Below are 22,804 nucleotides of genomic sequence, written 5' to 3' on the forward strand. Positions count from 1 at the left end.
AGCACAGCCTCCCATACAAGAGGCACCTTCATTGCCACCATGGCACACTTGTTTCCAAGACTTGATTATCTGACAAAGACAACAGAGCCAGTAAAAAGCAGAGCAATGGTTATACACATTAGTCTCACAAGCAGAAAATCAGTATAAGATAACTTTACAAGTGGAATAATGACTAAGCTATAAGTAAATTTATAATTTTTTTATATGAAAATTATGGTTTGCTTAAAAAGGCAGGTCACCTAAAAGGGCGAGGCAGTATCATTTCTGCAATTCATATAACATCAAATTTTAAAAACTAACATTTCAGTCTTTTATGAGAATACTTAAGTTTTCAAACAACCACCATATGGGGTGTAACTGATGTTCATTACTTAGCTAAAGATATTTATCCATAGCTGTAAAAACAAACTGGGAAATTTTACTCCACATATAAATAAAGACTCATTTGTTCTATTTATATTTAACAATAATGAAAGTATGTAAACATGGAAATCCAGGATAGAGTATATTTAGTGAAAATTTTTTAATGTGAAATACATCTTACATTTTGCCCAAATTATCAAAAATTCAAGAAGCCAAACTATACCTTCCACACTGCTTGGAAATCTCCAAGCAAAATACCCAAGTTCATTGCTTACAAGTTCTATTATACTTTCAACAATAGAACAGAATTCAAACATGTTCTCTGCCATTTTATAACAAAGATCACCTTTCCTCCAGCGTCCAATAACACGGTCCTCCTTTCCATCTATGACCTCTACAGAAGCACCTTTACCATCCATATTTCTAACTATTCTGTTCATGATGATATATGTATTCTCTAAGACAGTAGACCCTTTCTCTATAGCCCCTCTCTTCTTCCAAGCCCTCATCAAGAAATGTCTTTAATGTCCATATTTCTACCAACAATCTCTTTAAGGTATTCTAAGTTTCTTCTATCAAGTACCTCAGAACTTTTCTAGCCTTTACCCATTACCCAGTTCCAAAGCCACTTCCACATTTTTAGGTGTTTGTCACAGCAGCATCCTACTTCCCAGTACCAAAATTGGTATCAACAATTCATCAATCCTTGTGATTTCCTGGGTACGAAGGAAACATGCAATTGAAATGAGTCCCTACAGCTAGCTCATAGCATGGACATAGTGAGATGAGTTAACTGAGCATTGAAAGTGAACTAGGAGAAAATCTGTCTAATCACCATTAAAAAATGATGAGGCTACATAGTCAGTGTGTATTAACCAACACTACTGGTTAAAAAGGGCAAGGCAGGGTCCAGACGGAGAATGCTGTTATGGAATGCTGATATACGTAACCTGGGTAAAAAATATTTTTAGCACTGAGTCATGATGAGCTGGAATATAGAGATCATTTCCTTTCAATTCTTTAAAAAGTACATACAGTAAATGTTCATTAATTTAGACTATAAGGAGAAGAATCTAAATGAACTAGTAAAACATCTGAATGGAGAAATATGTGTGTGGACAACATGCATTTTGAGCAGAACCTAACTAAACTGACCAAGTGTTCTTGTAGTGAAAGATCATAAAGATTTGATTAAAGGGCAGATAAATATGACTTACGATTTTTTTATGTAAGTTGGTATTTATAAGGGGTTTTCAGACAAGGTAATTCCTTCAAGAAATAGTTTTTCTTGCAACCTTATTAAACTGTAACTTTACTTTTTCAATCTCTCCTTATTGTCTTAAAATAACCTTGACCTTAATTATACACTTTGTACTAATGATCCACAGTCCAAATTAGCTGGCTCTGATATGAGCTTTTACTTTATCAGCAATTCTTTGGCCCTTGTGATTTCCTGGGTCACGGAGACTAGATCAGATTCTCAAAGAAAGGCAAGGGAAAGACACTGGTATTTATTGTGTTAGGCACTGCTCTGAGCCCTCTCCTATTGAGCTCATTGACTCCTCACAAATGATAAAGTAGATAATTTTTATCTACTTTTTTATTTACCATTTTAAAGTAGATAATTTTTACCTTCTTTTAATCAGTGGGACTCAGAAAGACTAAGGGATTTGAGTAAGTTCAGCCAACTATGATTAAGTACAACAGAAAAAAATATATATATATGTGGTCTGATGGCCCACATCACATAATAGCTGGGATATTTATTTAATTCCCACCCACTCATGGAGTGAGCCAGCTACACAAACAGCCAGGGCCTCCGGGTTCCCAGACTCCAGAGCTGAAATGACGCTAGGATAGATCAGTGTCCTGAAACAGAAGCCCCCCGCTTTCAGTGCACCCAACTTTGCATTTTAACATACTTAGGAGCATATCAAGGCATCTGTTTGGTAACATTTTAACTGATTACCAGTAACCTTTGAAGCAACGGGTTAAAAATTAACTAAAACTTATCACTTGCTTGAAATATTAAAAATTGTACCACTAAGACTATCTGGGATTGTAAATTCAGTATCTGGCCTTTTTTAAAGTTACAACTCCACCCCTAATTTTTAAAATTGAAAAAATAATGTCTTGGAATTAGAAAAAGAGCTCTAAGAAAGGTGTGTTTCATCTTTCAGGTTGAGTTTTTTTGCTCCCTTCAATCTTAGCAGAGACAACAGATCAAGGACTACTGTACTCCTCATGTTTTCAAAGTCCTTCCTAGGGAGCCAGTAGGCTTCCGTAGACCATAGGAAAGTCATTCAATGCAGAGGGGCTGTGCAGGCAGAACATCGATAGGTAAAATAAAAACACACCGTCTTTTTGCAATAAATAAAGATAACAGCAGGGGGCAAACTTGGAGCCTGTCCTTACTGAAGTACTGTAGTGGAAATCTCACATTCGAGAGGATTTGCTGTACTATTTCTCCATGCGATCACTTATTATAGAAGTCTTTTCATGGTGGTGGTAATGGATTCCATAATCTAGTCAAACCAATCCACATTTTGAGTCCAATATTCTGCTTTTACCCACTGGCTGCCGACATGAGGGGTAGAATCGGAAGCTTTTTTCAACATAAAAACCTGAGACATGGTTTCTTTGGAACCAAAGTCCCTGGTCTCAGAAATGACGCTATTTCATCCCTGCCAACAACCGAGGCATAGATTCAGGAGGGGGATTTGAGATTTCCTCGATACAACCTCTATTAGAAACTATCTGATTCTACTCTGCATTTTATTAGTAGTATCACAAGAATTACTACTCTCTCAAAAACACTTTCAAAAACTTCAGTGGGTCTGACAGTGAGAGATTATGAATTTTTATAAAGTGTGCAATTATTTAGTATGTTGCTCTTTCGGGGATTACTTTCTCATGAATAGAAAACTCCCCTGGCTATTCCCCTTAACTGCCAGCAGGACTCATCTGTGTAAAAAACATCTCAATTGCTAAATTCACTCACTTAAAACCTAATTGTCCCAGGTTCTAGAACCTACCCGCAGATTAAGCATGTCCTACTCCAACAGAAACCAGCGCAATGGTGCCAAATGCCACCACTCTCTAGTATTTTCCCTATCCATTGCCACAGAAGTTGGATGTGGATTCTCCAGGTAGAGGCAGGAATCTAGTCCATGTTATGTACCTGCAACAATGACAGGCATTATACCAGGAAATCTCCCCTCAGCTACACTCATGTGATGGACATTACAATACACCTGTGCAGGTGAAGAAAACTGAGGTCCCAACACACTAAGAAACTTGTCCAGAGTCACACGACTCGAGAGGGCAGATTCGAGATTTGAATTTGCTCAACCACAAAGCCGATGTCTTCCAACCAGGAAATCCTCTTTTCCTTATTCCAAAACTGCTCTAAGAGTAGCGTACATATTTTTGAAAATCAAATGGTGTGTAGTTCCCACTCCAGAGAACAACTTTAAATAACTGAACACTTGGAAAACTTCTTGTTCTCATTATTTCGAATTTTTCTGGTCAGTTAGAAACTCCATTTGGTCCAATGGCTGTACTTACAACAACTTTCCAGGAGACCTTCAGTGTGTCAGATCCTGTGCTAGACTCTGGGTGACAAAGATGAACCCCTGCTCCCGAGGATCTCCCAGGCCACGGAGCAGAACTGCACGTCCACACATCAGTGCCTTTCAAAGCTCTCAATGCTACAGACTGTATAGCTCATGCTTATGAACTGGCATTGTTCTACCAGGTACTGATTCATGTAATCCTCACCATATAAGGTAGTTATTATCATCCTCATTTTACACGTGAGAAATCTGTGCAGAGAGGTCCAGGAACTTGCCTAAGATCACATGGCTGTATGTAGCAGCGAAGGATTTGGACCTAATTGACTCTAGAGCCCTGTGTTTGACTGCTGTGCCGTTATGTCTTGCCCAGGGCTGTAACCGAGATGAGACACAGAGTAAGGAGGGAGAGAAGCAGGAAAGAGTCAGGAGGCTTCAGAGAGGAAAACCCAGTCAATGACCAAGTGAGTGAGATTTCGCCTGGAGCTGTGTATTGCCTTTCTTAATGGATGCCCACGGCTTTCCTTTTTGTCAGCCAACCTTAAGGCTTATCATCCAGAACATAAGTTCTCACTTTTCAGTATTAGCAACATAAATGGAAAACAAATAGGAACAGGGCACAGGCTAAATATCAACTCCCAAAAATACTTCTAAGTGTTGTGTTTTCATTTTACCCATGACATGATATTATCTAGATGGCGGGATAATTCTTCTGAAAACAGGTATTAAAAACAAATCAATTCACCTCAATGGATGACAGCTAAAATTAATTAAGGCTTCTTACACTAAATCAAAATCAATGTTCACTTTGAGTTTGATACAGTCGGCCCTCAGCATCTGCGGGTTCCACATCCCTGAATTCAACTAACCTCAGATCCATACCGAGCGTTGACTGAACTGTGCCATTTTATATAAGGGACTTGAGCACCTGTATCCGCGTCCCACCCTTCCCCACCCCCCCGAACCAATGCCCCAGGGATACCGAGGGACGACTGTACTTAGAAAAAGCAAGGGGTCTAACTGCTTTATAAATCCTTACTTCCCAAAGGCCATTTTATTCACCATTTCTAAATACTCAGTAAAATGAATTTCCAGTTTATCAACAGCTACATGTTAATAACCTCTTGATGGGGGGGTGGGGCACAAAGTAGATGTTTTTGCTTAGCAATTATGTCTGTTGGAAACTCTCTTTTCTACCTACATTCTACCAATCTTATCTTCTGTCCATGATTTCTGCCTCAGGAGAAATTTCCTGATTGTTTTCTACCAAAAAGACAAAAGGAGGGTGCGACTTACTCAGGCAAAGCTTGAGAGTACTTTTCTATCAGCGACCCCATCATTCCATCTGAGATGAAATTTAATGTCTTCCAATAATCATTAGTTTTCTCTTTAGACCAAGAAATCCAAAAGAAAAGACTCAAGTTTTGTGTTTTGACCTGTGATACATTCTCACTGTCACAATGGAGCATGGGGAAGAGAATGCAAGTTTCATGAAAAGAAGTCAATTAGATTGATGACCACTCTTCTTACCTGCTTTCCTCTTCTTTCTGCAGTGGTTTAACCATCCTTGAATTGGTGCCCAACGTCACCAAGCCATTCCTGGGTTTCTCCCCCAATCATTCTCTGCTTATTTGGATTTTTCTCAATGATGACATTATCAGAGCCATTTGTCATATTTTACTCAGCAGGACTGGAAGAAAATATAAGCCTCAGTGTGGTAAGTTAGCTACCACGCTGATCTTAGATTTAAGTCCAGTTAGAACCAATGTCTAAAGCCTTGGGTAGGAGCAAAGTATCAGCACTTCCTACATCTCAAATGTGAACAAATGGGCCTGAATGATTTTCATGTATTTGCCATGTAAGACTATAAACTCAAGCTACAACTAAAATAGGGTGGGTGCAGAACAACTTTAATGTTTCAGTTATAAAAAAAGAATACTTGAGGACTTCATTGCTTATTATCATTAACCTAAAATAAAGTCATTCTTAGTTATGAGCACAAGTCTCAGAAGATAGTGTAAGATTTAGAGGGGAAGAAGTTACTGGAAAACCATGTGAGAAATCCTCTGAAGATTTTCCCCTCTTTATTTGCAAACATTAAGGCAGTTTTAACTGTCAGGTGATAGGATCTAATCTCAAGAAGCCCATTAGTCAGTGGATCTCAAAGTATCGGCCTCGGACCAGTACATCAGCATCATGTGGCAAGTTGTTGGAAATATAAGTTCTTAAGCCCCACCCAAGGTCTGTTGAATCTGAATATCTGTTTTTAGCCATCCCCCCAGGTAAATCTGAGCTATGCTGAAATTTGAGAACCACTGCTTTGAACCATTGAGCAATAAAACGATCAGACAGGGCTTCCCTGGTGGCGCAGTGGTTGAGAGTCCGCCTGCCGATGCAGGGGACACGGGTTCGTGCCCCGGTCCGGGAAGATCCCACATGCCGCGGAGCAGCTAGGCCCGTGAGCCATGGCCGCTGAGCCTGCGCGTCCGGAGCCTGTTGCTCCGCAACGGGAGAGGCCACAACAGTGAGAGGCCCGCGTACCGCAAAAAAAAAAAAAAAAAAAAAAAAAAAAAAATCAGACAAGGAACTCAATCAGTTCACTTTTCTTTAGGGAAAAAAAAAAAAAATCACTACCATCTGATTTACATCCTGGTGATTCAGCAAACGGGGCATGACAGTTTTATCTCCCTTTGCTTCCTTGCCCTGCCGAGCCACCATCCGCATCCCCCCACCCCACACCAAGGAAACCTCGCCCCCTAACCCAATCCACCATTTCTTCCTCACACCAAACACAAGTACATGTCAACTTTGAATGCCGTTAACTGCAAACTGGTTTAGCTGGGAGATATCTCAGCTAAATTTAGATTCCAAACTTAGACTCCAGACTGTCATAAAAAGCAGATCTGGAATGCAGCTTTTCCCAGGTTGGTAATTACACCTAAAGGCCAGAAAGAGGAAGAATAACATTCTACCAAACTTTAAGAACACTTAGACAAAAGTCTACCGGGGAGGGCTGCCCTGGCGGTGCAGTGGTTGAGAATTCGCCTGCCAATGCAGGGGACATGGGTTTGAGCCCTGGTCCGGGAAGATCCCACATGCTGTATAGCAACTAAGCCCCTGCACCACACCTACTGAGCCCGAGTGCCACAACTACCGAAGCCCGCGCACCTAGAGCCTGTGCTCCGCCACAGGAGAAGGCACCAAAATGAGAAGCCCGCACACCCCAACTGGAGAAAGCCCACGTGCAGCAACGAAAACCCAACACAGCCAAAAGTAAATAAATTAAATTAATTAATTAAAAAAAAAAAGTCTACCGGGGAACTCAAGAGGTGAGGACACAGCTTCTGTCAAAACAAAGGACATTCTCAGGCTTAGTAAATCAGTGGGTTTATTTCAGAGGTCTGAGAAACACTGAGATTCGAGAGGGTCTACCCCAACCTCCTCTACGTCATCTCCCCTCCACTATACATTACTCTTATGGAAATTGAAATAATCATGTGCTATTGATGGGGTCAGATAATTTGCTAATACAGCCAGTGTTCTGTGGGAAACTGTGACCCAAATTGACTTAAGCAAGAGAGCTACTAAGCAATTTCTCACGGCTCCTCCATCACAGCCCAGTAAAATAAGGCCAAGAATGTGGAAGAGCAAGATACACAAACATATTTCTTTCTTTGACTCTCGATCTTGAACTGACCATTTGTTTTATATTTGCGCGATCACCACGGTGGCATCTCGATGGTCTGTCCTTGCACACTGATGCAGATCAAAGGTGAAGATGTTCAGGTTCTTCAGGACTGAAACCTCCTTTTTACCCTTGTGTTTCTGACTTTGAAGAAGAGTAAACTATTAAGTGTTCACAGGCAACAGTACCTGAGCAGCCCTGAATTGCCCTGGAAACACCATGCAGTGTGGAAGATGAATGTATGCATCGTGGACTCTTTTCCCAGCCTCCATAGCTTATGCAGATCAAATTACATGTTAAAATGTAAGAAGCAGATAACAACTAAGAGCAATAGCTGCTCTTTCTTTATACCTGGAGGAATAAATCCACATGTGATGAACATCTATCATCGTTGCAGTTTGTTTCCTTGAATTTCAGTTTTCCTTTGCTTTTCATTATACTGTCAGAAATGCATGTGAGGTAACAAAGTGGACCCACTTTGGCAGGGGCCATGCAATGTGTCCTCGGATTGATACATTCCATCCGGATAATGCATATGTCAGAGAGCCATGGCACATTTCTCTTCCTGGGGTTTCATCCTCACGTCCTGCCCATTTGTTCTTATAGATCACAAAAGATGTCTTTCACTTTGTATTCTTACCTGCTGCTGTTCCCGGTGTTTAATCTCACCGATCACATCCAGTACAAGCCAGCCATCAACCTACAAGGGACCAGCTTCATCATTACCTGGCTGCCGCTCTTGTTTGGCCAAGGAGTGAAGACCATGCAGGTCGTAGAGTTCTATGGGATGGTCACTGTCACCGAGGCGGCCTACTATGCCTACATTTACAGCGTGGTCAGCCCAGAGCATTATCAGAAAGTGAGTGGCTACTGCAGGAGTGCCACGCTGGTGGCCTACACGGCAGCCTCAGTGCTGGCCCAACTCTTGGTATCCCTGGCCAGCCTATCGTACTTTTACCTCAACGTCATATCCTTGGCCTCTGTCTCCATGACCTTCGTTTTCTCACTTTTCCTACCGATGCCTAAGAAGAGCATGTTTTTTTCATGCAAAACCCAGCAAAGAAGGTCTTCCAAAGCCATCAGGAAAGGATGCTGTCTTAGAGGAACCTCAAAAGGATCACAAACCAGTCTGCCAAGAACGAATCACTATTTCAGGGGACCTGGATGATGGCTAGTTGAGCAGCCCAAAGCCAGAAAGTGTAGCTTTGAGAGTTTCTGCAGTAGTTCTAGGACTTGAAGGACTGTTACTCCTCAACACACATTTTTTTTTTTTTTTTTTGCAGTACGCGGGCCTCTCACTGTTGTGGTCTCTCCCGTTGTGGAGCATAGGCTCCGGACGCACAGGCTCAGCGGCCATGGCTCATGGGCCCAGCCGCTCCGCAGCATGTGGGATCTTCCCGGACCGGGGCACGAACCCGTGTCCCCTGCATTGGCAGGCAGACTCTCAACCACTGCGCCACCAGGGAAGCTCCTCAACACATATTTTTTACTGGTCCCTATGGTGGGCTTTTTCTACAGCAGGTTTTAAACTATGTTCAAATCCTGTGAGATTACAAGGCACTGTCCCAGAGTTCCACAATATATAATGGAGCAGTGGAAGCCCTTGCAAACTTTGGGGGTAGCTATAGTTTATCTTTAGGGGTATGTGTAGTTTTATCTTATCATTGTGCAAGAAATGTATTCTTTCAAATTGTATTATTGGATAATCTCGTTGTAGTGATTTCAACATTGAATACCAGATACTTTGAAAAAGAAACGAGTTCTTGTCACAAAATTTAAAAGAAACAATATAACAAAAGGCTTTGATGAAGCTATACATGGAAGATAGAGTTTCACTCATTGCTAAAAACAGGGGCTGCAAATTGGTGTCCCACTGGTCAAACATGGTTTGGCCATGGCGAGTTGGGTGGTTCAAAGTCAAACTACCAAAACTCTTTCCTCTCTCTAACCTTTTAGTAACTCTAGTCTTTAAACTGTGATTTGCAAACCATTAATATGAGGTGGGCAAATGATGGCCCACGGGCTACCATAGCTAATAGTTTTTACATTTTTAAAACACTGTAAGGGGGAAAAAAGAATATATGACAAGGGTTTTAAAAAATAAATACATAAAAAATAAATACATAAATAAATAACTAGATCCCGCCAAACAACCAAATAAAAACAAAGAAAGATATGTGGCCCACCAGCCTGAAATATTTACTCTCTGGCCCTTTATAGCATACAGATCTTGAAATCAGTTTAGTGGATTTCTAACCAGAATAGAATGGAGTAGAATAGAGAGCGTATCAGCCTGTAAGGATAAATTCTGTTCTGTGAAAATTAGTTTACACACACATATATATGTACTGGTCAACATATAGAAGATATTTCTTTCTCAGGCTTTAGTCAAAGAGGTTTGAAAGTTACTGCTCTAGAATCTGTCTTATCACTTCAAAGTTTTCCAGTTGAGACAACTTAAATATCTGTATCTTTCCTTAACTATACATGTGGGGATTTGCCAAAGTTTGTTGCCTTCTATGAAGACTATTTTCCATACCCATTTACCCCATTCCCTCCCATATCCAATTATCTGCTAGAATAAAAGTACATCCAGACCGGATTCTAACAACCCTCCATCCAATCGTCTCTCCACAACCAAGTTACTGTATTATCCCATATAATTTTCTCTCTGGCCTTTCATGCATATAATACTTTCATTCAATTGTCATTAGTAAGAACTGAGGACATAGTCACCCTTAACAAATAAACAGTAATCCTTGATTTTGGTGAAAATGGCAGCAGAGGACAAAGAGCCTTCTGGAAAGGGAAAGGCCCTCTGAGAGGATATGGTGTCCCTGAGCATTTATGGCTTTTCCTTGAGTTGGCTGGTATGTGTCTGTTTCATCCTTATTTACTATAGATTTCTGATATTGCATCTTGTCCAGTAGGAAGAAGGCAGGGAGACTGAGTGGCCTGGAGAAGCCTTGAGAAGGTCTCTAGGGGATGGAGGGTATCCAGCTTCTGCTACAGGAGTCCCCCTTCAACGCTTCCTGGGCTTTCTGTTTTGGCAAAACTTCCCTCCCAGCTGAGAAGCTACAGTCTTTGGGGTTTTTTAGATGCATGTCCAAGCACTCTTCCTTTTTCCCAGAACATATTTTGTGAAATTTGAAACACTTTTCCAAAAGGAGGGAACTGCAGAGAGAGAGGGAAGATGGGCTGATGCAGAAGTTAATACTCTACCGTCAGAAGGCAGAGCCCAGAGCCATCTTTGAAGTTAGCCCAACAATGCACACGGATCTTCCTGATGAAACAAAGCCTTCACATCAAATAAGACTTTGAAGATACTTACGTTTGAAGTCGGGGTGTCCCACACCCACGTATTTATTGAACATATCAGAGTCCATTGTTGAGCTCATATTCTTCTCGTTTCCCTTTCTGGAAATTCTATTTTGACTCCTAGAAAACTGTTCTAGGAATTGGTTCCCCTTCACTTATTTCCTCTGTAAGTACTTGCTCCTGGGGAGAAGCAGGAAAAATTCCTCTTCTCTCCAGGTAATGTGCAGAAAAGATAAAATTTTCATAAAATGTATTCTTGACAAGCCCTTTAAACACAAGTAGTCTTTAGTCTCTTGGTGATAGTGAAGACCTTACTTAGTGTCAAATTTTTAGGCAAAACCAGGTGAGGTAGGATTGGGTTGCTGACCTAAGGCCTCACGCAAATTAAACTATGTCTTTAAGAAAGAAAGCTGAGGGTAGTAAGAAATCTGACAATTGGCTGCTTAGCTCCCAGCACATTGTGGGAACACACTGGAAGTTTGTCTATATTATGCACATTATAAAATGGCTTGTCCTGTGGCCGCATATGCTCCCAAGCACTCCATTAGTTGGATCAGGGCTTGGGTCAGGGTTTCTCATCCTCACACTGTTGACATTTTGGGCAGGGTAATTCTTTGTCATGGGGCCTGTCCTGTGCATTGTAGGATGTTCAGCAGAATCTCCAGTCTCCAGCCCACTAGATCCCAGTAGTCAGCCCCTCCCCCAGTCATGACAACTAAAAATGTCTTCGAATATTGCCATCTGTCCCCTGGAGGCAAAAACACCCCTGGTGAGAACCACTGGGTTAGGGTTACGTTCGATTTGAGTTAGGATCAGAACTTTTACAATCTTTGTCACACTCTATTAAAACCACAAATTGGGCTTCCCTGGTGGCACAGTGGTTGAGAGTCCGCCTGCCGATGCAGGGGACACCCCGGTCCGGGAAGATCCCACATGCCGTGGAGCGACTGGGCCCGTGAGCCATGGCCGCTGAGCCTGCGTGTCCGGAGCCTGTGCTCCGCAAAGGGAGAGGCCGCAACAGTGAGAGGTCCGCGTACCGCAAAAAAAAAAAAAAACCTACAAATTTATTGCCATATGATATCACTTATATGGGGAATCTAAAATATGACACAAATGAACTTATCTACAAAACAGAAACAAACTCGCAGACACAGACTTGTGGTTGCCAAGGGGGAGGAAAGGTGGGGGAGGGATGGATTGGGGAGTTTGGGATTAGCAGATGCAAACTATTATATATAGAATGGGTAAACAACAATGTGCTGCTGCATAGCACAGGGAACTATATTCAATATCCTGTAATAAACCATAATGGAAAAGAATATGAAAAAGAATATATATATGTATATTTGAGTCACTTTGTTGTACAGCAGAAATTAACACAACATTGTAATTCAACTATACTTCAATAAAACATTTTTCTTTAAAAAAACTACAAACTTATTTGTCTCATTTCTTCAGTAGGGTGTATTATTTTTCAAGAGCAAGGATCCATAGTTTACTACCATGTTTTCCCACAGAGAAGCTCAAAAATGCTTGGTGGGCAAGTAAGTCAATGAATGACCAAATAAAGAAGGGAATGAACAAACACACAAATGGGGAAGAAGTGTGTAGAAAGAATTCTGGAAAGGAAGTTTGGTACCTGTCAGGGACCTTGAAAAAATTTTTAAACAATGTTACAGAGAAGAAAGAGAAAAACAGAGACAAGGACAAAGAGAGAGGCCGTTCTTACTAGGCCGTTCTTCCATGGCACAGAGAAAGGGTGTGCTAGAAAGAGCTAGTGTTTGTGTTGAAGAAGTTGGTACCTCACTCGGTCACCAAGGGTTAACAATTGCCCATTTCTTACCTATCGCCTTGTCTTGACCAAACTTCAATCAGGCTCCTCTCTTTCCTACAGGCCTCCACCCCCTGCCTTATCTGTTTCTCCTGGGAACTGGCTGACCACAGAGGGACACTTTCCTGTCAGACTCTATTGGTCACTTCCCCTTGCTTGTCCAACTTCCCCTCCAAAGATCCTGTATATCTCTGCTTGCCCAATAGCAAAGGGTTATCTTTTAAAAGAAAAACATTTTTCAGTTTGATTTTAAGATACTTTCAGATTTGGGCAATTGCAGCATTCTCCAGATTCCAATCGTTTTTCTTATAAATAAGCCTCTCCCTGTCGACGTCTGGATTTGCTTTTGTTTGACACCAGGCTTCTGAGCCTGAGTTTTACCTTCTGCAAAGGGAAGAGGAAAGAAAAAGTGACCTCTAGGGGTCCTTTGCAGTCTATGATTTTTGGAAACCCAAACATAGTTGGTCTATTTCAAACGCTGAGAGAAAAAAGATAGGTACAGTTTGCAGAGCTGGATCAAGTGATTTTTCATTCAATCAAAGTTCACAATAAGTCAACCTTATTTACCATAGCCTGGAGATGCTTCAGTGCTTATGCAATGTAGATTTTAGCAAAACAGTACACTACTTTATTATGCATAGAATAACAGGATGATTGGAGTTTCCTCTCTTTTCAGGGGTACATGGCAGTGGGCCATGTAAACGTCAACTAGAATCTTCTGGGAGAGTGGCTTTGGGAATCTTGGCTTTGGGAATCTTCTCTGCAGCTGATGCACGATCTCTATTTCTCATGCGTCCACAGCTAATAGCTGGGTGTGCTCTGCTGGTCTTTGATATTCAACTCAAGTTACATGCTTCTTATAACTATAGCAGCTTATGTATGTATCATTTCTTTCTTTAACCATCTAAATCTCAAGCAACAAAATATGTTTCTTTCTTTATTCTTCCAGTTCCTCTAAATAGCATTTTGCATCGTTATATTTAATGCTTTGTATAAGAGACAATGGAACTATATTCCTATTTTAACGAACTTTCTCTTGGGACTTAAAATTATTAATCAGGCAAAAAAAAAAAATCAGAGTTCTCACAATTAATAAACAGTGATATATTTTTCAGTTTTGATTTTTTATCTTTTTGGTATTCCATTTATTTATTTAACAGAATCATTTTATTGATTTTTTTCATTCATAGTGCCTCCCTTTTCTTTCTTGGTATGAACACGTAACATGAGATCTATCCTCTTAACAGATTTTTCAGTGTACAATACAGTATGGTTACCTATAGGCACAATGTTGTACATCTGATCTCTAGAACTTATTCATGTTGCATTACTGAAACATACACAATTTTACAGGTTGATTAGCAATTCCTCATTTTCCTCTCTACCCAGCCCTTAGAAACCACCACTATATTCTTTGTTTCTATGAATTTTATATTTTAGATACCTTGTAATAATGGAATCAGGCAGTATTTGTCCTTCTGTCAGTGGCTTATTTCACTTAGTGTAATGTCTTCAAGGTTCATCCATGTTGTCCAATATTGCAGAATTTCTTTCTTTTTTAAAGGCTGAATAATATCCCAGTGCATGTATGTACTACATGTTTTTATCCATTAATCCATCAATGGACATTCAGGTTGTTCCCATATTTTGGTTATTGTGAATAGTGTTATAATGAACATGGGAGTGCTAATATCTCTTCAAGATCCAATCTCTGTAAATTCACTCATATCTAATTACTACTCTAACTTCTAGGCAAATTTTAAAATAAACTTAACAAGTGTGGAGTAAATGTATCTATAATGCAAAAGGTTAGTGTTCAGGTTTGGAAGAAATTCTAAAAATTATTGACCATGGTTTCAACCACCATGTGATATAAAACGTTCACATAAAATGATTGTGATTCTTCTATAAAAATATATTTATTCCTATTTCTTTTTCATAATACAGAAACTGATAAAATTAATTAAATATTAGACAAAACAGTTATCTAGTACCAATTACTTACTCTCTGATGGAGTGCAAGCTCTGTGAGGATAGTGTCACGCTTGTTCATGATTATACACCCAGTACTTATCCTGGTCCTTGCTCTATGGCGAGCACTTGACCAGCCTTTCTACAGAAAAAAAAAGAACGAATAAAATATTTTTAAAACTTTGGGCTATTGAATTTTTTAAAATTTAACCATTCTATTTTCATATAGGTACAAATTAATGTTCTTTAATGCTTTAGAAAGTGTTCCTATTACTTTCCTTTAGGCTACAGGGTAAGCTGGTAAATGCCAATCCCATGATTCCATAATACATGGGGCATAAACAATTAAATAAAATTTCAAGGTGGTTCTATCTTTTAAATTATAGACTATCCCAAAGGCTCACCTGTATTTAGTGTTAAATGCCTAACAAAAGAACATGAATACAGTTCTTTTCCAAAGAACTTACTAGCTGGGGCCATGTACTCTGCATGGTAGCTTTATGGCTCCAGAGTGAACAAGTGGATGCCATTGAGAAATGACCCAGCAGGAATTCTGAAATAAGGTCTTAGATAATATGATTACATGTAATTTCAGGTACCTGGGAAAGTAATTTCTGGGTTTAGACTGAGAAATCTTAGTAGTCAATGCCACTCTCAGTCTGCCATCAGAATTGTGGTTTCATCCGAAACCACCATGTGCATAGGTCTTATCCAAAACCAAGTCATCACTGACAAGCTGTTTAAGCATCTGTACAAATTAAATCAACATTCCAGCCTGGAATAATTTACACACTAAATGGGAATCTGCCATTTGATTTAATCTAGGTTTCAAAACATCAATCTAGTATAACATTTGTTCAAGGGAAAAATTTTTAGCTTAACAAGAAATACCTGAAATTATAAGGCTCATTTGGACCACCTGTTCTGTTCTCTTTGTGGGACCTAGGGTTATTTTTGGTTTTAGTTATGTTTAGTTGGTAATTCTTTACCCTGAGGTAGTGCATTTTCACTGAATCACATAATTTTTAAATGCTTGCATTTGTTGTTTTTTTTAAATGTATATATATATATATTATACATCTTTAATGGAGTGTAATTGCTTTACAATGTTGTGTTAGTTTCTGCTGTACAACAAAGTGAATCAGCTATATGTATACATATATCCCCATATGCCCTCCCTCTTGAGTCTCCCTCCCACCCTCCCTATCCCACCCCTCTAGGTGGTCACAAAGCACCGAGCTGATCTCCCTGTGCTATGCGGCTGCTTCCCACTAGCTCTCTATTTTACATTTGGTAGTGTATATATGTCCATGCCACTCTCTCACTTCGTCCCAGCTTACCTTTCCCCCTCCCCGTGTCCTCAAGCCCGTTCTCTACGTCTACGTCTTTATTCTTGTCCTGCTCCTAGGTTCATCAGAACCTTTTTTTTTTTTTTAGATTCCAAATACATGTGTTAGCATACGGTATTTGTTTTTCTCTTTCTGACTTACTTCACTCTGTATGACAGACTCTAGGTCCATCCACCTCACTACAAATAACTCAATTTCGTTTCTTTTATGGCTGAGTAATATTCCATTGTATATATGTGCCACATCTTCTTTATCCATTCATCTGTCCATGGACACCTAGGTTTCTTCCATGTCCTGGCTATTGTAAATAGCTTGCATTTGTTTTTAATGTGAGGATTTTGGAAGGGATATAAAAGTAGTTAAAACTTCTCATTTGGTTTTATGTTTTTAAAGAGATTCAAGTTACAAATGTTTGAGTAAATTGCATGGAAGAATTCTAGTTGGTATATGTTAGCTTGGCCTGACTAAATTTAAAAACCAGTAAGATTATTTAAAATGAATTAACTGCCAGATATTATCACCTGTGAAAGGAAGTAATTTGTGACTTTTCCAGAGAAAAATTCACCTATTAGACTCTGAAACTGCTAATTTAGACAATCAGTGATCCAGTGAACAATCTCCAAATAAGTACAAGTTCATCAATGGACCTGTGTTTTCACTCACTGATACAGCTCCTTTAAAAAGTGGTGGGAAAAAAAAAAAGAAAAAAAAAAAAAGTGGTGGGAACGTAAACTGATACCGCCACTATGGGGAACAGTATGCAGGTTCCTTAAAAAACTAAAAACAGAACTACCATATGACTCAGCAATCCCACTACTGGGCATATACCCTGAGAAAACCATAACTCATAAAGAGACATGTACCACAATGTTCATTGCAGTACCATTTACAATAGCCAGGACATGGACACAACCTAAGTGTCCATCGATAGATGAATGGATAAAGAAGATGTGGCACATATATACAATGGAATATTACTCAGCCATAAAAGGAAACGAAATTGAGTTATTTGTAGTGAAGTGGATGGAGCCTGTCATACAGAGTGAAGTAAGTCAGAAAGAGAAAAATACCACATGCTAACACATATATATGGAATCTAAAAATTAAAAAATGGTTCTGATAAACCTAGGGGCAGGACAGGAATAAAGACACAGATGTAGAGAATGGACTTGAGAACAGGGGGAGGGGGAGGGTAAGCTGGGACAAAGTGAGAGAGTAGCATTGACATATACACACTGCCAAATGTAAAATAGATAGCTAGTGGGAAGCAGCTGCATAACACAGGGAGATCAGCTCAGTGCTTTGTGACCACCTAGAGGGGTGGGATAGGGTGGGAGGGAGGGAGACGCAAGAGGGAGGGGATATGGGGATATATGTATACATATAGCTGATTCACTTTGTTGTACAGCAGAAACTAACACACCATTGTAAAGCAATTATACTCCAATAAAGATGTTTAAAAAAAAAAGGTGACCTCTGAACCTCATCTACATCACATAATATTCAATATCCTCTAGTTGCAGAGTAGTTGGAATATTTGGCTTAATTTTAGAACAGGTTAACTAGTTTTAAATTCTTATCATAATCTATCACATCCCCCCATGTAATGCTAAAATGCAACATTTCACTATTCCATTTGTCCTTTCCTTCTTCTCTGCTAAAAGAGCTTTTAGCAAAAAAGTGGCAACAAAAGGCTTGGCTTCCTGAGCAGAGCAACTCGATTTACGGCTCTGTATTTAAAAGCCCACATATGTGCTCTTTTAAAACTCTTCCCATTTGTACGATGTCAGATTTCAGATCGCCATTAATCTCAGCATGGAACCCTCTGCCCTGGTGTTGGGAGTCAACGCCTTCATTGCCTTGCTGACCCAAACCATCCTGACTGTGGCCGTGATTGACAACCAGGGACCAGGGCTTCCAGCCCACATTGAGGTAAGTGCATTGCTTCTGTGCCTGCACTGACACAAAGGCATATCTTTAAAAATATATATATTTTTACAATCAGATTTATTGAGACATAATTTATATACAATAAATTTACACATAAATAAATTTATGTACAGTTCTATTAATTTGAGCAAAGATACAACTGTGTTGTCACCACCACAGTGAAAATCAAGAACAGTTCCTTCACCCCAAACAGTTCCCCATGCCCCTTTTTCGTCAGTCTCCTCTTTCAACCTCCCTCCCCAGCCCACTGATCAGTTTTCTATCCCTATAGCTTTGTCATTTTAGAAAGTCATAGAAATGGAATTATAATAGTATATAGCCTTTTGTTTCTGGCTTCTTCCATTTCTCATAGTGTCTTCAAATGGAATAATTCTGTATTGAGAAATAGAAATATAATGTAGTTAAGATGCATTCTATTTCTTAAGAAACTTTTTCATTAAACAGATGACCTTTTTATTAAACAGGTGGAAGAATGAAGGAACTACCTAAAATAGGACCATAAAGTCATGCCCATCTAAGTGGTTCCCATTTCCCACAGCTAAAGGTTTTTCCTTGCCTTGGCTAAAGTTCATTCTCATTAAAGCTTAGTTCACAAATTCCATAAGCCTACTCAATCTCATGAACAAAATGGTCAATTTTACATAACTCTATAAATATGTAATACAAAATATTTAGAATATTGAACTATCTTCTTTGAAAACAAAAGAAAGAAATCATTTCACAAAACACAATTAAATAAAATAACACCGGGATATTTAAAAAATCTATTTTAACCTCCCACTTGTTCAATAGAAGGAAGGATATCTGCATTTAGTAAATATTAAAACTAAGACTCATATAGATTCAGTACTTTCTGAGATAATAAAGCAAGCAGTTTTTACTCTCTAAAATTAAATTTGAATTCCCGATTTATTATCTGGCTTGCAATTCTCTCCCCGTTTTTCAGAAATTATTAAGTGTGTGATGGAGAGAATACAAGCTTAAAATCAGAAAAATATAGATTTGAATATTCAAGTTTATTAGTAACTATTTTAAAACTTCTAATTTTGGAAAATTTCAAATACACTTTAAAAAGTAGAATAGTGTAGTGCAACTTCACCCAACTTTAACAATGATCATTTTGTGGTCAATCTTGTTTCATCTGTACTCCTCATGCAATTCCTCATCTTTTTTAATATTTAAGTTTATCATCAATAAAATGGAGAATATAACACCTACTTCATGAAATTTTACAGAGACGGAATACCAGCCTGTTAAACACATGATTCCTGGCCCATAGTGTATTCAATACATGGGTGTGTTTCTCTCTTCTCCTAATTGAATAAATATTCACATTAGTCACACTGTTAGGATGTACTTATTTTTTCTAAGGACTTTTACATTAATCATCTCCAGATAGTTCCTTTTTTTTTTTACACAAACCCACTGTGTCTTAATTTGAAATGAATATATTCCTATGACTGAAGTAGGCAAAATAGAACTTGAGATGAAAATTATCCATCAACCTGTCTATCCTCCTTCTGCTGCTATTTTGTATAACCTGATTTCAATGTCTGCTTTGCCGGCAAATCATTTTGACCTTTCTGGGGAGTTTATGCAAATATCAAAGACTCAGAAAAAAATTAAATTTGGCAGAAAAAGTCAAGCTTCATCTTGTTTCCCTTGACGATACAAGATTTTTCATCTTTTTAACTTCTCAACCAAGGGAAATCTAGATTTAAGAAACTTCTCCAAGATCTTTCTTTGTATTTCTATATTTTCTCTTCTAGTTTCTGCCAACATCCTCAGCACTAGGAATAACTTTCATTGAGGTTCTTTCATTGAAAATTGTTTTAAACCTCAGCTCCCAAAGGACGGACTTGTTTACCCAGGGGCCAGAGCAGAGTAAGCAAAAAAACACACAATCCAAAGGCATAATAGAAGATAAATCCTATTTCAATAAAATATTTCCCTAGACAAAAATGTGTTATTGCAAATCCCTGGTTTTGAAAAGCAAACTTCTTCAAAATTGATTTTTGGTAGGAATCTAATTAAATATGCTTGAATTAAACTTCTAAGTGCCAAGACTGTAAAGATATATTGATTAATAACTCCCTAATCTCCATCATAAACGTTCATTTATCATTGATTATGCACTTATGACATCCCATGAGCTCTTTAATGTAATGCCATTTTAAAAGATTGGAATCTAAAAAAATAGAAAGTACCACGTCAGCATTTTCCACATGACACAGAGATTTATCGGAGAGAAGACTGCATTGAAACATCCTAAAGTAATTCTATTTTCTCAGCATTTCTCAAACCGTTATGGCAACATAGGCTATTTATGAATTTTGCAATTTTAAAAAAGCCATGAAGAGCTTAAAAAGATGATTCAAGCACATCTTCAAAGATTACTGAAAAGCTAGGGGGAAAAAAGGCCCATGAGAAAAGCTAAAAGAATCTTTTTACCTCATCTAGAAAGAGTTAAGGAGTAATTTAATAATAATCTTTAAATACACAGCCAATTAGGCAAGGAGTGGTAACTGTAAAGTCTCTATCTTTACTAAAAGCATAAGAATATGTTGTGATATATAGATGATATAACATAATTTCCTGGGGGGAATCTTATTTTTAATAGATGAAATTCCTCAGTCTAAAATATGGGGGGTGGGGCACGGGGTGTTAGAGGAAGTGGGTGAATAACCACACAACCTCTCAATAAAGGTTAACTTCTTCAGATAACCCTTTAGCTAAGTAAATGAAGTAATAACACCTCACTAGTTTCACACCAAACACCCAGCTATTGACAAATTGGTTGCCTGTTACTCTCTCTCTCCACCTCTCTCTCTCTCTGTCTCTCTCTCACACACACACACACACACACACACACACACACACATCCTTCCACCCTCCAACTTGCAAAGATACTCTTTTGAATGGGGAACAGATTGGGTGAACATCCGTTCTTCCCGACTGAGGGAGTTGACAGTTAGGACCTCCTCTCATTCACGAATCTCATTGCCTTCGCCCTCCTCCTCCCTGGATGGTCTGGAGGCTTAAGATATGAAAAGCAACTCTGTAATTTTAGAAGAATATTTTTTCCTCCTACCGTGTTTGATTCTTAGCTGGGTCTCTGTAACAAAAGACAGATTAACAAGAGAAAAGCATACGAATTTATTCGATCTAAGTTTTATGTGCCACAGGAGCCTTCATAAGGAAATGAAGACCCAGAGAAATATCTAAACCTGTGTGTTTTTATCTTAGATTTGATGAAAACTGGAAAGTCATGAAAAAAATGTGATAGGACAGAAAGGATATGAGCTAAGAGTAGTAAACTGGGGGAAACTTAGCATAGCCTGCTTATTCAGGTTCCTTTCTGTGTCCCTTTGTCTTTGGAGGTAAGGATGCTCCTTTCCTCTGGGTATAGGGAGGGCACCTCTCACATGAGGGTCTAATGACCTGCTTCAGGGGAAGGTCAGAAAGTCCTTCCTGCAGTGTCTCAAATTCCTATTAAAAATATTAGAGGGGCTTCCCTGGTGGCGCAGTGGTTGAGAGTCCGCCTGCTGATGCAGGGGACACGGGTTCGTGCCCCGGTCTGGGAAGATCCCACATGCCGTGGAGCGGCTGGGCCCGTGAGCCATGGCCGCTGAGCCTGCACGTCCGGAGCCTGTGCTCCACAACGGGAGAGGCCACAACAGTGAGAGGCCCGCGTACCGCAAAAAAAAAAAAAAAAATTAGAGAAAAACAAATATTGTATATTAATGCATATATGTGGAATTTAGAAAAATGGTACAGATGAACCTATTTGCAAAGCAGAAATAGAGACACAGATATAGGGAACAAACATATGGACACCGAGGGGGGAAAATGGGGGTTGGGATGAATTGGGGGATTCGGATTGACATATATACACTACTATGTATAAAATAGATAACAAATGAGAACCTACTAAAAAAAATATTTAGTATGCCAAGATGCATATTTGGGGGTAGCATTCCTAAACCCCATTACCACCAAGTTTGGGAAGCACACATGAAAAAGAAGAGAAGAGTAGTGGTGCAAAGTGGTCACTTGATGTCATGAAAATCACAGTGCCATGCTGCTCTGTCTTTCCTGTCCTCCCTGGGGAATGCACAATGATCCTTTCTAGCTCTCCTGGCAGAAAGCCATTGCACTCAGCTACTCTAGGACCTGCCAGATGGACCCTGATTACATAATCCATTAGGTTATCTAGCTAGGATAACTGGTGCCTTCGTCTACCCTAAATTAAATAAAAGTAGGATCATGAAAATGGATTTTTAGTTATAACCCCAAAGGGCTTAATTAAGGGAGGGACACTCTAAACAGAAAGATTACCTCACAGAAAGTAGAGCAGTGATGCTGTTATTTTAAGTGCATGAAATAGGGTTGTGTTCAAATTGGGGGCAGCCTCACATACACCAAAACTGAAAATTTTCAGATGTGTTTAAAGCATGTAATACTTGCCAGCCCAGGTAGCTCAGATGAGTGTTTTCACTTCACATCCATTAATCCAAACCTGTGATGGGTACAGCTGCTCAGTCTTAGGCTTCACTATTTCATAAGCTATTTTGGAGTCAACTCAAAGAATAGCTGAAGTTGAAAGCCAGATTTTCAATATCAAACAAAACAATGACTTATATGGATTTCCAACATGTTTGGGCCCTGATCATTCGGACAACTTTTTTCTTACCTTTCTATTCTCGTGGAGATGGCCTCAATGCAGTTATCTTCAGGGGAATAGGATTGAGGGATTGAACTTGAA

General features: G+C 39.3%; 1 pseudogene; it reads left to right on the top strand.

Annotated features, from left to right (window-relative positions):
* Positions 1-4,321: 4,321 nt before the first annotated feature.
* The window catches only part of LOC115852543 (thiamine transporter 2-like), a 29,705-nt pseudogene continuing 11,222 nt past the window's right edge, over positions 4,322-22,804 (top strand).

The sequence above is a fragment of the Globicephala melas genome, chromosome 7 (assembly GCF_963455315.2).
Source record: "Globicephala melas chromosome 7, mGloMel1.2, whole genome shotgun sequence".
In the NCBI taxonomy this organism is placed as follows: Eukaryota; Metazoa; Chordata; class Mammalia; order Artiodactyla; family Delphinidae; genus Globicephala; species Globicephala melas.